The sequence below is a fragment of the Homarus americanus genome, unplaced genomic scaffold, assembly GCF_018991925.1.
Source record: "Homarus americanus isolate GMGI-L3 unplaced genomic scaffold, GMGI_Hamer_2.0 scaffold57980, whole genome shotgun sequence".
Lineage (NCBI taxonomy): Eukaryota > Metazoa > Arthropoda > Malacostraca > Decapoda > Nephropidae > Homarus > Homarus americanus.
Window position 1 is genome coordinate 24653555 of NW_024716703.1, and position 12965 is coordinate 24666519.

The following is a 12965-nucleotide window of genomic DNA, read 5'->3' on the forward strand; positions in this document are numbered from 1 at the left end:
ATTGTTACGTTAAGGTCATGTTATTGTTACGTTAAGGACAGACTCAGAGTGTATGTTTAAAGTTATCTTCACTGGAATGTTGCCTCATGGGGTCGTGTCGTGTCTGTTACTTGGTGTTGGTAGAGACAAGCTGACGATGAGGCCTGACACTCGCCCTAACCTACGGCAAAAGACCTATTTCAACCATTGCTGTCCCTAAACCTGGTCACGTAAGATAATAATAAGAGTGAGAGGGTGGAGGCAAAGGATAGAGGAGGAGAAGGAAGAGAGAAAGTAGGAGAAATGTAGAGGCGGAGGAGGAGGAAGATGGAAGAGGAGCATTACCCTGACGTTCTCGCTCTTCTTGAACCCACGTCATCTCGTAACCAGACCTCCCCCAGCATCACACGCCATAAAAATCCCGCAGTGTCTCGAGGCGGTGAAAGGGGTGAAACAAACAGTTCCTTAACGCTCAAACTTCCTCTGGTATCACGAACAGATGTCAATCTTGGCTTTATACAGTGAGTGGTAGTTGAGATGGATCACACGAACCCTCTTAGTTTACTCAACACACTCACCAGACGCACTCAACCATCACTAACACCTTACTCACACCCTGGCCACTGTGTCACACCTCAACACTAACTAAAGAGACAACCTAACTAATGAATTTCTCTTTCTCATTTCTTCACAGATTCTACAAAACACAAGAAACTAAATGAAAAGACCAAACACTCATCAACATATTTTGGGGGTTACATAAGACTAGAAGGTTCTATTGTTAACTTTTATACTTCCGAAAATTAGTAAAAAGTTTGTTCCCTGTATTAAGTTTTCACGTTTTTTTTGTGGAAGTATGAAACAAAAATATTCCTAAGTGCCACCACCTCCTCCTTCGTTAACTTGCTCAACCTGAAGCGACTCACGATCTCAGGTACTTGGTACAATAATAGAAATAATGACTCAAATACTTTCCTTATACACATAGGATTGAAAACTAGTATATCCATTAAATTTATTATATTAATGAATGTGATGATGATCTTCAGACCAAACTCCTACCAGAAATGAAATTCAACACGAGAGAATTTTTACCTTTTGCTTCACCTTTTGAGGGTAAATTTGACGACCTCTCTCTCCTCTCTAAGAATATCAGTATCTCCCATCCTCCTCCAAGTAACACCATCATCCTCCAAGTAACACCATCCTACCCCAAGTAACACCATCCTCCTCCAAGTAACACCATCCTCCTCCAAGCAACACTATCTTCCTCCAAGTAACACCATCCTACCCCAAGTAACACCATCCTCCTCCAAGTAACACCATCCTACCCCAAGTAACACCATCATCCTCCAAGCAACACCATCCTACCCCAAGTAACACCATCCTACCCCAAGTAACACCATCCTCCTCCAAGTAACACCATCATCCTCCAAGTAACACCATCCTACCCCAAGTAACACCATCTTCCTCCAAGCAACACCATCTTCCTCCAAGCAACACCATCTTCCTCCAAGCAACACCATCTTCCTCCAAGTAACACCATCATCCTCCAAGTAACACCATCCTACCCCAAGTAACACCATCATCCTCCAAATGTATAATCTTCTTCACTCTTCCTTCCATCAGTGTGTTACCATAGACAGGACGGGATGTTAGGGACCCCACGCCACCAAGACGTTGCTTCCTTCGCCTTCCTTCACCTTCCTTCACCTTCCTTCACCTTCCTTCGCCAACTAACTGTTATGTGTTTCCCCCCAACAGGAGCGGCTGGGTGAGAAGGTGCCAAGCGGTGTGACTCCCTCGGATGGCTGTTCCAAATCAACACCGTGACTTCGATCAAACAATACTGCTCATCTAGTCTTTCTCTCTCACGGCTGTTTGATACCTGAAGACGGAGAAGAAGGTGAAGAGAGGAGAAGAGAAGAGAGGAGAAGAGAAGAGAAGAGAAGAGAAGAGACAGTGCAAAATATTTATCTTTATTAAATGGTTATCGAAAGTGAAAAACAAAATTAACATGTGGGATGTCCAAAAATATTACTTGAACAAAGACGAAAATATAAGATAACAATGTCGAGAACAATGAACATCACCCTTATGAACTCTCTGAGACTGAACACATGACAAACGTTCACTAAAATATGTAATAGTTATTTGAATTACATAACAATATATAACAGCAGAACAAATGGTGAGGGAGAGGAAATTACACCTCCACCCTCTCAAGATGGTGATAGTGGTGGAGATAGTGTGGTTGTTGGTGATGGTGGTGGTAGTGACGTGTAGGACGGAGATTGTGAGTGAGATAACAGGAGCACCAACAACACCATTAACAGGAAAGATAGTGACCTCAATCACCAGGCATTACCAGGGGGACGTCTACTCACTAACAGGTAAGTCTCTCTCTCTCTCTCTCTCTCTCTCTTACCGTAACACAAATCTTTCTCACTGTAAGAACTTTCGTGAAATCTTCCGTGATGACGTAATCTTGTGTTTACAACGAGTCTTTAACTCCACTGAGAACGACACTGAGAACGACACTGAGAACGACACTGAGAACGACACTGAGAACGATACTGAGAACGCCACTGAGAACTCTACTGAGGATTTAACTTATTAGGGAATGTTCCGACTCCCACTGCACTCGAGGAAGGTGTCAGGTCACTCTACTGTAAGTTGTTACCTTTTGACCACCAAACTATATAAGGGTTGTCATAGCGAGTGTGTTTATATGATAAATGTGAAGGTCGCAGCTCAGCTCAGTCAGTCAGTCAGTCAGTAAGATAGTTAAATATATGTTCTTATTTAGTTAGTTAGCGTGTTAGATACTTATTTACAACAGACAACATTCAGTAACAGAACTCCATGACAACATTCCATGTAGTGACTCAGTACAGCGTGACAGTCTCCGGTATCATCAGTGCATTACAGTACTGCATGGCATCATCATCTGCCAACAGTGCATGACAGTGAAGAAGATGTATGGCATTATCACCTGACAAAATACAGTGACAACAGAGCGTGACACTATCGCGTGACCACATTCCATGACAACAAGGCGTGTAAATATTGCATGACAACGGAGCATAACAATATCATATGGTAAAACCTCGTGCAGTATCGTATGACAGTGATACGTGACAGTGATGATTGACAATTGAATGTTAGGTTATGTTATCACGAATACCAGCAAAACTCAAATCAATAATGTGGATTTAGTGCATGTGTAGAGAGAAAGAGAGAGAGAGAGAGAGAGAGAGAGAGAGAGAGAGGGGGGGGCAGACAATCCGACTGACAGACTGGCCAAGCAAAATAACAGTCACAAGAAACAGGCAGACAGGTGGGTGCTGCGTCACCTCTCGGGTTATGGGATTTATGAAGAAAATTATGAGGTTTGTATGTGAAATGACGGACCCGAGACTAAATAGCTCTATTGTTCTGGGAGACCTAACCTAACCACGGTAATTGTTGCTTCGTAAAGACCCTAATATAAACTACGACTCATAACACTGTGGGTAGTTAAGCCTAGTACACACATTAGGAGTCTTATCTTCCCTTATATGAGTCCCAAAAAACACCGACTAAATGTTTTTTTTCTGTGACGTAATCCCCACACACACACACACAAGAAGCCCTAAAACGCTGAAAATAATCTTCTTTAAAAAAATCTGGGCCAGCGGTGAGGAAGGACCAAGGTTAGGTTAGGTTAGGTTAGGTTAGATTAGGTTAGTGATTCTTCCATATCGTGAGAGAATATGATAAAGGTCGTAACATAAACAAGACATAAACAAAATCGCATCTAGAAACAGGTGAACCGCGACACACACACACACACACACACACACACACACACACTTGGCTTCTCAGTATTGCATTTGGTTGACGTATCAAATTGTCTTACCATATTACTGAAGAAAAAACTAACACAATTAAAATCCAGTCCTCTGAGTTTACGTTGGTATCAGGTGGAGGTGAAACAGGTGTACCCACTGGACGACTTATACACTGTGGTCATCTCCTACAGGTAACACGGCTTGATAACCTTGCTCAAGATGTGTTTTTCTTGACAGTGTGTTTGGAGTTTGCGGTGATGATGGCTGTTGCGGTGTGTGTGTGTGTGTGTGTGTGTGTGTGTGTGTGTGTGTGTGTGTGTCGCAGGTGGAGACAGATGGGTCAATATGGTGACTCCGGCCGTCGACCTCACCAGGTGACCATCACACTACCTGCATGTAAACTACTCAAACGTCTACAACAACCAGTGTATCACTCATTATCACTAAGTCGTAATAGTGTTTCGTCAAGGAGGTGGAGAAGGTGGAGGACGAGGTGGAGTGAGAAGGATGATGAGGAGGAGGATGACGAGGGTAACAAGGAAGACAGGAGGAGGAGGAGGGAGGAGGAGGAGGAGGAGGAGGAGGAGGGTAACAAGGAAGACAGGAGGAGGAGGAGGAGGGAGGAGGAGGGAGGAGGAGGAGGAGGAGGAAGACAGGAGGAGGAGGAGGAGGAGGAGGAGGAGGAGGAGGAGGAGGAGGGAAGACAGGAGGAGGAGGAGGAGGAGGAGGGTAACAAGGAAGACAGGAGGAGGAGGAGGAGGAGGAGGAGGAGGAGGAGGAGGAGGAGGCTGAGGGAAGACAGGAGGAGGAGGAGGATGGAGAGGAAGATGGAGATGAGGTTGAGAAAACTACTCCAGCGCGTTACATCTCATGACTAAGGGGCGCCATATGGACTTTCAACCTACATAATCCCTCTTTAAACAGTCTCTCTCTCTCTCTCTCTCTCTCTCTCTCTCTCTCCCTTCCCTACTCTCCTTCACTTCCCTCCTCCCTTCTCTCCTCCTCCCTCTCTCTCTCTCAACCTCCCCCCATCAAGTCAGGGGAGGGAGAGCAACATATGTCCAAGTGTGTGTGTGTCTGTATATGTGTGTCTGTATGTGTGTGTCTGTATGTTATAACTCTCACAGGTGTACATGTTCTTACCTGGACTCTTCTTTATCTAATTACCTGGTTAAAACTAATTAATTACCTGCGTGTCATTTATATTTATTTTTACAATTATTTATTCGGACAAACTGCTAATTAATTTATTCCACCTGTTGATTAAATATTCTAACGCTTATTCTAATAAGCTTCTACCAACAGGTTGGGGTGAAGGTAATGTGTTAGGTAAATGAAAAACAGGTGCTAGGGATGTTAAGCTTCAGGTGCTAGGGATGTTAAGCTTCAGGTGCTGGGGTGTTAAGCTTCAGGTGCTGAGGTGTTAAGCTTCAGGTGCTAGGGATGTTAAGCTTCAGGTGCTAGGGATGTTAAGCTTCAGGTGCTGAGGTGTTAAGCTTCAGGTGCTGGGGGTGTTAAGCTTGAGGTGCTGGGGTGTTAAGCTTCAGGTAATCTATATATCATTGTTATATTTTACTATCATTAATGTTTCTTGTTATCTGTCTGTTCATCATGGTGTTCACTTTCCCCTACACAAGATTCATTTATTTAACCGGGAAATTTCTCTCGGGGTCTCATTGAGGTAAATGGTTCGCGGTTTGATATAAAATTCTAGAAATGCGAATTGGATCATCTACTGAGCTGAGTAATGCTGTGAACGTGTTGCGGGTGTTAGGGAGGGAAAATTTAGAAATATCTCGTCAGAATGAAAGTTTGAAAAAAATAAGTTTGGTCAAAAGAAAGTTATAGGAATATCTAGCCAGAATGAAAGTTTTAAAGCCTGGCGAAATTAAAGTTTTTGAGAAATCTGGCCAAAAGAAAAGTCTAAGAAACCTCAGGCCAGAAGGAAAGTTTTTATTAGAAAGTTTAGCCATGACCATCACGTCTCTCCTCGAAGTGATGTGTAAATCCATTGAGTAATTATTTATCTTCGGTGAGTGTTGCGTGACGGCCACCACTAACCCATTCAGCTGGTCTGTCGTGTAATGCACAGTCTGAAACTTCATTAACAAGCTGCTCTGGTGTGGTGTGGTGTAGTGTAGTATGGTGTGGTGTGGTGTAGTATGGTGTAGTGTAGTATGGTATGGTGTGGTGTAGTGTAGTGTGGTGTGGTGTAGTAGACATTTTTTTTCTAATTTGTAAGTCTAATAATTTTTATAAACTGTTGGTTGGCATCAAGATCGTGAAAATAAAATAATACAATGTCATTTTAAAATTGGTCAGAGAGGATGATGTTAAATTAGAATGTATTAACTGTGACGGCACCATAACACAGGTGAATATAACACTGCCAGGTCGTTAATTACTTTGACAGTGATTGGACTGAGGCGTTAGGGTCGTTCGTACACTGATCCAACATTGCACAGATAACCTGGCGACTTATCGAACTTGTTAACACTACTGTATTTTGTATATATTCACATGAGGGGTTATGATTATGTCTCAAATACCTGATATATTATTTCATAGTGAAGGAATTGTTTGTTTAAAATATGAAACGCAAATTCAGGAGACACAACAGTTAAGACAGCAGGGAGAAGGTTCATTTGTCGCGTGAATAAGAAACAGTATTATTAAATGATACTAACATCACAATATCAGGCTCCAACCTTCCAATGACTGACATTCTATCCACACAGGTTGAGAATTAATTGTTATCAGGGCTGTATTTAGTTTGTGTTTTGTTTATCATAGTTACGAAAGATAAAAGAGCCAGGTTAGTAGTAATGGTTAGGGAAGATGTTGACGGTGTGTAGTGGCCTGTTTCACCTGGTGCCATGAGTCACAGAACGACTCACCAACTGTATAGTGTAAATTCTTCTTTTTTTTATACAGGGTACAGTGAATAATATACCTTTTAGAGTACAGTGAATAATATACCATTTATAGTAGAGTGAATAATATAGCTTTTAGAGCAGTAATTCAGAATCTAACTGTAGAATTTATTGTGATTTCGACACTGATCATGAAAACACTTAAATATAGGAAAAATGTTGAAAAAAAATTGAGGGTGAGGGAGGGGTGAAGGGGGTGAGGGAGGGGTGAGAGGGGTGAGGGAGAGGGTGAAAGGGAGAGCGGGGGTGATGGAAGGGATAATGAGGAGTGAGGAAGGGTGGTGTGTTGGGATAGGGAATCCACACCCTTCCCAGTGGCACCTTCCACCCTCCCCTCCCCTTCGGATGTCAACAGTCCTCCCAAGCTGATCCTGGTAAGCGTAAGATAATGCTAAGCGTTACACTACCGCCAAGATGTTGTCCTTAAAACTCAAGCTGAGGTAAGCTGGTGGTCGCCTTCCATCACTACGGACTGTGTTACTAATTGAAGCTTTAAGAGGTCACTCGCTCAGTGTGACCTTGACTCCCACACCCGGGCTCTGAGGTGTAGTCTTTATACTCACAGTGCTGGAGGTCTCTAACTATTCCAATTATGGTGTGGTGTGGTGTAGTGTGTGGTGTGGTGTGGTGTTTGGTGTGGTGTGGTGTAGTGTGTGGTGTGGTGGTGTTATGTGGTATGGTGTGGTGGTGTTAGGTATAGTGTGTTTTCTGTTATGTTATGCTGGGTAATGGTATGTTACTGATATTTCCTATAAGAACTCCGAATAATTACCTCCGTGTGTGTGTGTGTGTGTGTGTGTGTGTGTGTGTGTGTGTGTGTGTGTGTGTGTGTGTGTGTGTGTGTGTGTGTGTTTGTGGTCGTAGTTGACAGTAATACAATCATCATCTGCCTCGTGTTTACCTGTTTTATCATCAGTATTCTAACTGTGCTTGTGGGAGGTGACGGTGACGGGGTGATGGTGGCAAAACTATCAACCATCTTCACACACACACACACACACACACACACACACACACACACACACACACAGTAAACATTATTAATATTCGTCAAAGAAGAAGTTAACGGTGAGGAGTGTGTACATGTGGTGGAGGAGAGGATGGGTGAGGGTCTAACTCTTCTCTCTCCCTTCCCCCTCACCTCTCCATTCCCCCCTCACCTCTCCCTTCCCCCTCACCTCTCCCTCCCCCATCACTCCCCCCCTCACCTCATTCGTCAACCTGTCACAGAAGTTTGGATGAAAACTTTAAGCTACATCTCACCAACGTCAAGATGTGTCTCGCCTCGGTGATGTGCTGTAGCTGTGAGAGACGCGTTAGAGATCAGTCCTATGTAGGGAGACTTAGCCTTTGGGACTGTTATTTACTACAGGTGAGCTTTAGAGAGACTAGATTAAATACATTCTACTTTTAATAATGTAAGAATGATATTATTTTGTGTTAAATCAATATAAAATGCAAAACACATGAGCAGGGACTCACCCCTCTTGTGTTGTCGAAACGCTGTACGGTGATTGAGTTGAGGCGTTCCGTGCTGGGATATCACGGCGCTATAACTTAAATATCTCATTAATTATTTATATTCGTAAAGTATAAAGTCAATGTAAAGTGCTCCTCTTTGACATATATAAAATATCCTCGCCAAGACAGTCCCCAGAGCTCCTATGTTCTTAAGATCGAAAGGTTATAAACTGAGGTCACAGTAATGAAACACGCACCAACAGCGTAATGTTTCTAGTAAGGGAAAAATGTGAACGTGTGTTAAAGTCTGTCATCTGCTGAACCTGTGATAAAATCTCTCTCCGTAAAAAATCTTCAATAATACCAGTGTTAGCAGTGAACCTCTGATGAAGCCGACGTGAGAGGTGAAGTCTTTGTTGACTCAGCTCAAACCTGAACCCATATCAAAGCCACGATCAACAATGGACCCCTGCCAAAGCCACCTTCAGACCACAGACGTGATGTGAATAACAGACACCCAGACGTTGTTGCAGACGTACCAATAAATAGAATGACAGACAGACAGAGACAGACAAAACGATACAGACACAGACAAACAGGTTACGCGGGAAGATGGCGGAGATCTTCACCAAGAGGGATGTTCACTGATCGACTTGACCAAAATTACAGAATAAAGGCAAATAATAACAAGTTTCTTCGTTGTTTTCTGTGTCAATATTTATACCTGAAGGAACTCACTCAATACAGGACACACTCAGTACAGGACACACTCAGAACAGGACACACTCAGTACAGGACACACTCAGTACAGGACACAGTCAGTACAGGACACACTCAGTACAGGACACAGTCAGTACAGGACACACTCAGGACAGGGCACACTCAGTACAGGACACACTCAGAACAGGACACACTCAGTACAGGACACACTCAGTACAGGACACAGTCAGTACAGGACACACTCAGTACAGGACACAGTCAGTACAGGACACACTCAGGACAGGGCACGTCTGAAGGAGAGGCAGGAGAGACTAGTCATTTAAGAGAAACGCACTATCGCTTGGTCAGTGCTAGTCACCTCTAGTTAACATGAAAGACGTGAAACAACCACTACTATTACTACCACCATTACCACCACTACCACCACAACTACCACCATTACCACTACAACTACCACCACCGACGTCATCATTACCACAACCACTAACCACCACAACTACCACCATTACCGCCACTACTACCACCACAGAGACAAGTGTAGTGAAACATTCATGATCAGGTGAGGGATGGATGACCTCCCATGTACTTTCTTGAGGACTCACCTGACCTCTGTAGGTGCTCAGGTAACACATGTGCACCGCCATTGCTCAGGTAACACATGTACACCGTAATTTCTCAGGTAACACATGTGCACCGCCATTGCTCAGGTAACACATGTACACCGTAATTTCTCAGGTAACACATGTACACCGTAATTTCTCAGGTAACACATGTGCACCGCCATTGCTCAGGTAACACATGTGCACCGTTATGATCATGCATACACACACCTGATCATCTAAAATCCCAACCAGGAAATTTTAACAGACAATTGCATACATTTCTACAACAGTTACAGTAATGCCAACAGACAGGTACGCACAGAAGGAACTTGAAGTACAGAGTAATATAACAGAACCAGTTACAAAAAATATGTAAGGTGAATTTTGTTCCACATGACAGGGAAAATAGCGAGACTTGAATCCCTTGTTGACGACCATCTTTCCTCGAGGCTGCCTGCTGTCCCCGACCACACAGGGAGAGACAGACCGATAGATGAATATAAAGCCACACTGACAGACCGTAGACAGAATGCAGATAGACAGACTGACAGAAAACGGAAAAAAAACTGACACACACAAACTAGGGAGGGGAGGGGAGGGGATGGAAAGAGAGAGGAGAGGGGAGGAGGGAAAGAGGGAGGCGAGAAAGGAGAAGGAAGAAGGGGGACCTGGGCTGACCTTGCCGTGAACCACTGTTGTGTCCAAGTGGTCCGTTGCTCCAATGTTACTGGCTTCTCCCCTCCCTCCCCCCATCATCCTAACCCCACCACTGCCTCCCTCTCTCCTGTTGCCCACCCTCCCTCACAACCCCTTCCTCACCCCCTCCCTCACAACCCTCCCTCTCAACCCCTACCTCACAACCCTCCCTCACCCTTTCCTCATCCTTCCTATTATTCCTCTAGACCCTTTGTTCACAATTCTTCATAAATCCTTCCCTCACCCTCCCTCACAACCCCTTCCTCACCCCTCCCTCACAACCCCTTCCTCACCCCCTCCCTCCACAACCCCTTCTCCACAACCCCTCCCTCAAAGCCTTCTTCACCCTCCTTACAGCCCTTTCTCACCCTCCCTCACAACCCCTTCCTCACCCTCCCTTACAACCCCTTCCTCACCCTCCTTACAACCCCCTTCCTCACCCCTCCCTCCCACAGCCCTTCCTCATCCCTCCCTCACAACCCTTCCCTCACAGCCCCTTCCTCACCCCTCTCTTACAACCCTTTCCTCACCCTCCCTCACAACCCCTTCCTCACCCCTCCCTCCTGGCCTTCCTCACCCCTCCCTCACAACCCCTTCCTCACCCTCCCCTCACCCAACCCCTTCCCTCACCCCTCCCTCATAACCCTTCCTCCCCAACCTCTTCCTCACCCCTCCCTCAGCCCCTTCCTCACCCCTCCCTCCTGGCCCCTTCCTCACCCCTCCCTCATAGCCCCTTCCTCACCCCTCCCTCACATCCCCTTCCTCACCCCTCCCTCATAACCCCTTCCTCACCCCTCCCTCACATCCCCTTCCTCACCCCTCCCTCACAACCCCTTCCTCACCCATCCCTCACCCTCTCACTCCTTGTGGCAGCAACTGAGGCGTGACTGTACACTGTGTTGATAATTAAGAAAAATTAACTTCACGAGGCCCTCAGAGGCTTGTGGGCTGTAACCATTAACACCTGCTGTACTATTTACCTGTTTAATTGACTTAGTTTTGTTATAGACGAAGACTAATATCTTTTATGTGAACTAAATAACAACACAATATATAATAACCGATACAATACAAGACAATACCAGTACGTGATGTATTTTTAGTGAACTATTTTCGTAAATGATCCTGACTAAATTTTTTTATCCAAAGTTTTCTTGAAGAGAATCTTATTGATATTCCTTTCACTTATTTATGATATTAATATTTAAGTAAAAATCTACATATCTGATGCTTTGTTTTACTATATTTTACGAAGTGTTAGTAAAATATTTAACACCTCAGCTTTTGTTTATCATATTTAATGCATGAATCATATTACCATCTTATCTTTTATTTCAACCTTTGTAATCAATCTTTAAATAACTTGATATCTGTACATTACCTAACCTTTGTTATCACCTGAGTCACTAATTAGAGATGTGTGTGTTGACAGATATGGGCGAGTGTGGGTGTGTGGAGGGCGGCGGGGTGGTGACGATGGGCCCGGGGGAAGGGTGCCAGTGCCTGTGCCCGCCCACCAAGCCCACTTTCAGGGATAACTCCGCTACCTGAATCTCCACCCAAGACGGTAAGTGTTCTATTGTACGTCTTGCTTAACAAACACACACACACCCACACACACACACACACACACACACACACACACATAGTAATACCTTTAAACTTCTACCCCTACTTCAGGAGAATAGATACCATGTACCCGTTTACAGCCGGACCAACACGTTGAGTCTCCCACCATCGTCAGGTACAGATGGTTAATGTGACCTGAAGGTGGCAACAACAGCAGGAGCAGGAGGAGGAGGAGGAGCAGGAGGAGGAGGAGAAGCAGGAGGAGGAGGAGAAGCAGGAGGAGGAGGAGGAGGAGGAGGAGGAGGAGGAAGGAGGCAGTAGCAGCAGGAGGGAGGAGGAGCAGGAGGAGGAGGAGGAGGAGGAGCTTGGAGGAGGAGGGAGCAGGAGGAGGAGGAGGAGGAGGGAGGAGGAGGAGGAGCTGTGCCCAGCTGGAGGAGGAGGGTAGAGGAAGGAGGAGGAGGGAGGAGCAGGAGGAGGAGCAGGAGTAGGAGCAGGAGGAGGAGGAGCAGTAGCAACAGAGGAGGAGGAGGAAGCAGGAGGGAGGAGGAGAAGCAGGAGGAGGAGGAGGAGGAGGAGGAGGAGATCAGTATCACTCTAACACCTGGGGTCTCTCTCTCTCTCTCTCGCGACATTTCTTCTTCCCGATTTGTTCCCATACATGTCTCTTCTCTCTCCTTTTCCTCACCTTTTATCGTCTCTTCTCCATCTCCCACTGGCAATCAATCAAGGTTCACGTGACTCATGCCGAAGTAGACCTGGGCGTTATCTTCCCAGCTTTCATTATCCTCAAACAGCTTTCCGGCACCGAGGAGATTAATTACCGCCGCTGGTTAATTAGGCGAGGTCTAAACGGCATGCTAATGAGACCGCGGTTCTTAAAAGACGTAATTATAGGTTTCAACGAAACACAGATACAGGCTAGAGGGAGGTGATTATTTCCCCTATAATCTTGACTCTACCTACTGTATAATCTTCTCCATCTTATCACGCACGAGAGTTTAGTTTTAATTATCCACTAAATTTTTGTTTTGTTATTATTCATATCTGTATTTTCCGATTATTAAATTAGGTGTTAAATAGATAACATTGTTTTACCGGTGTCAGAGGCAAGGTGTTATCAGGAGTATATGTATAGGTAATTAAGGAGAGAGAGAGAATTAAAGTTCGACCTG

At 44.8% G+C, this 12965-nt stretch overlaps 1 long non-coding RNA gene across 1 annotated transcript in view; it reads left to right on the forward strand.

Moving 5' to 3' along the window:
- LOC121858446 overlaps positions 1-11774 on the forward strand; it is a 58725-nt gene extending 46951 nt beyond the window's left edge. Inside the window, exons 3-4 of the long non-coding RNA XR_006087435.1 lie at positions 1744-2372; positions 11657-11774. This is a non-coding gene — a long non-coding RNA (uncharacterized LOC121858446). The remainder of the gene's footprint in view (positions 1-1743; positions 2373-11656) is intronic.
- The last annotated feature ends 1191 nt before the right edge of the window (positions 11775-12965 follow it).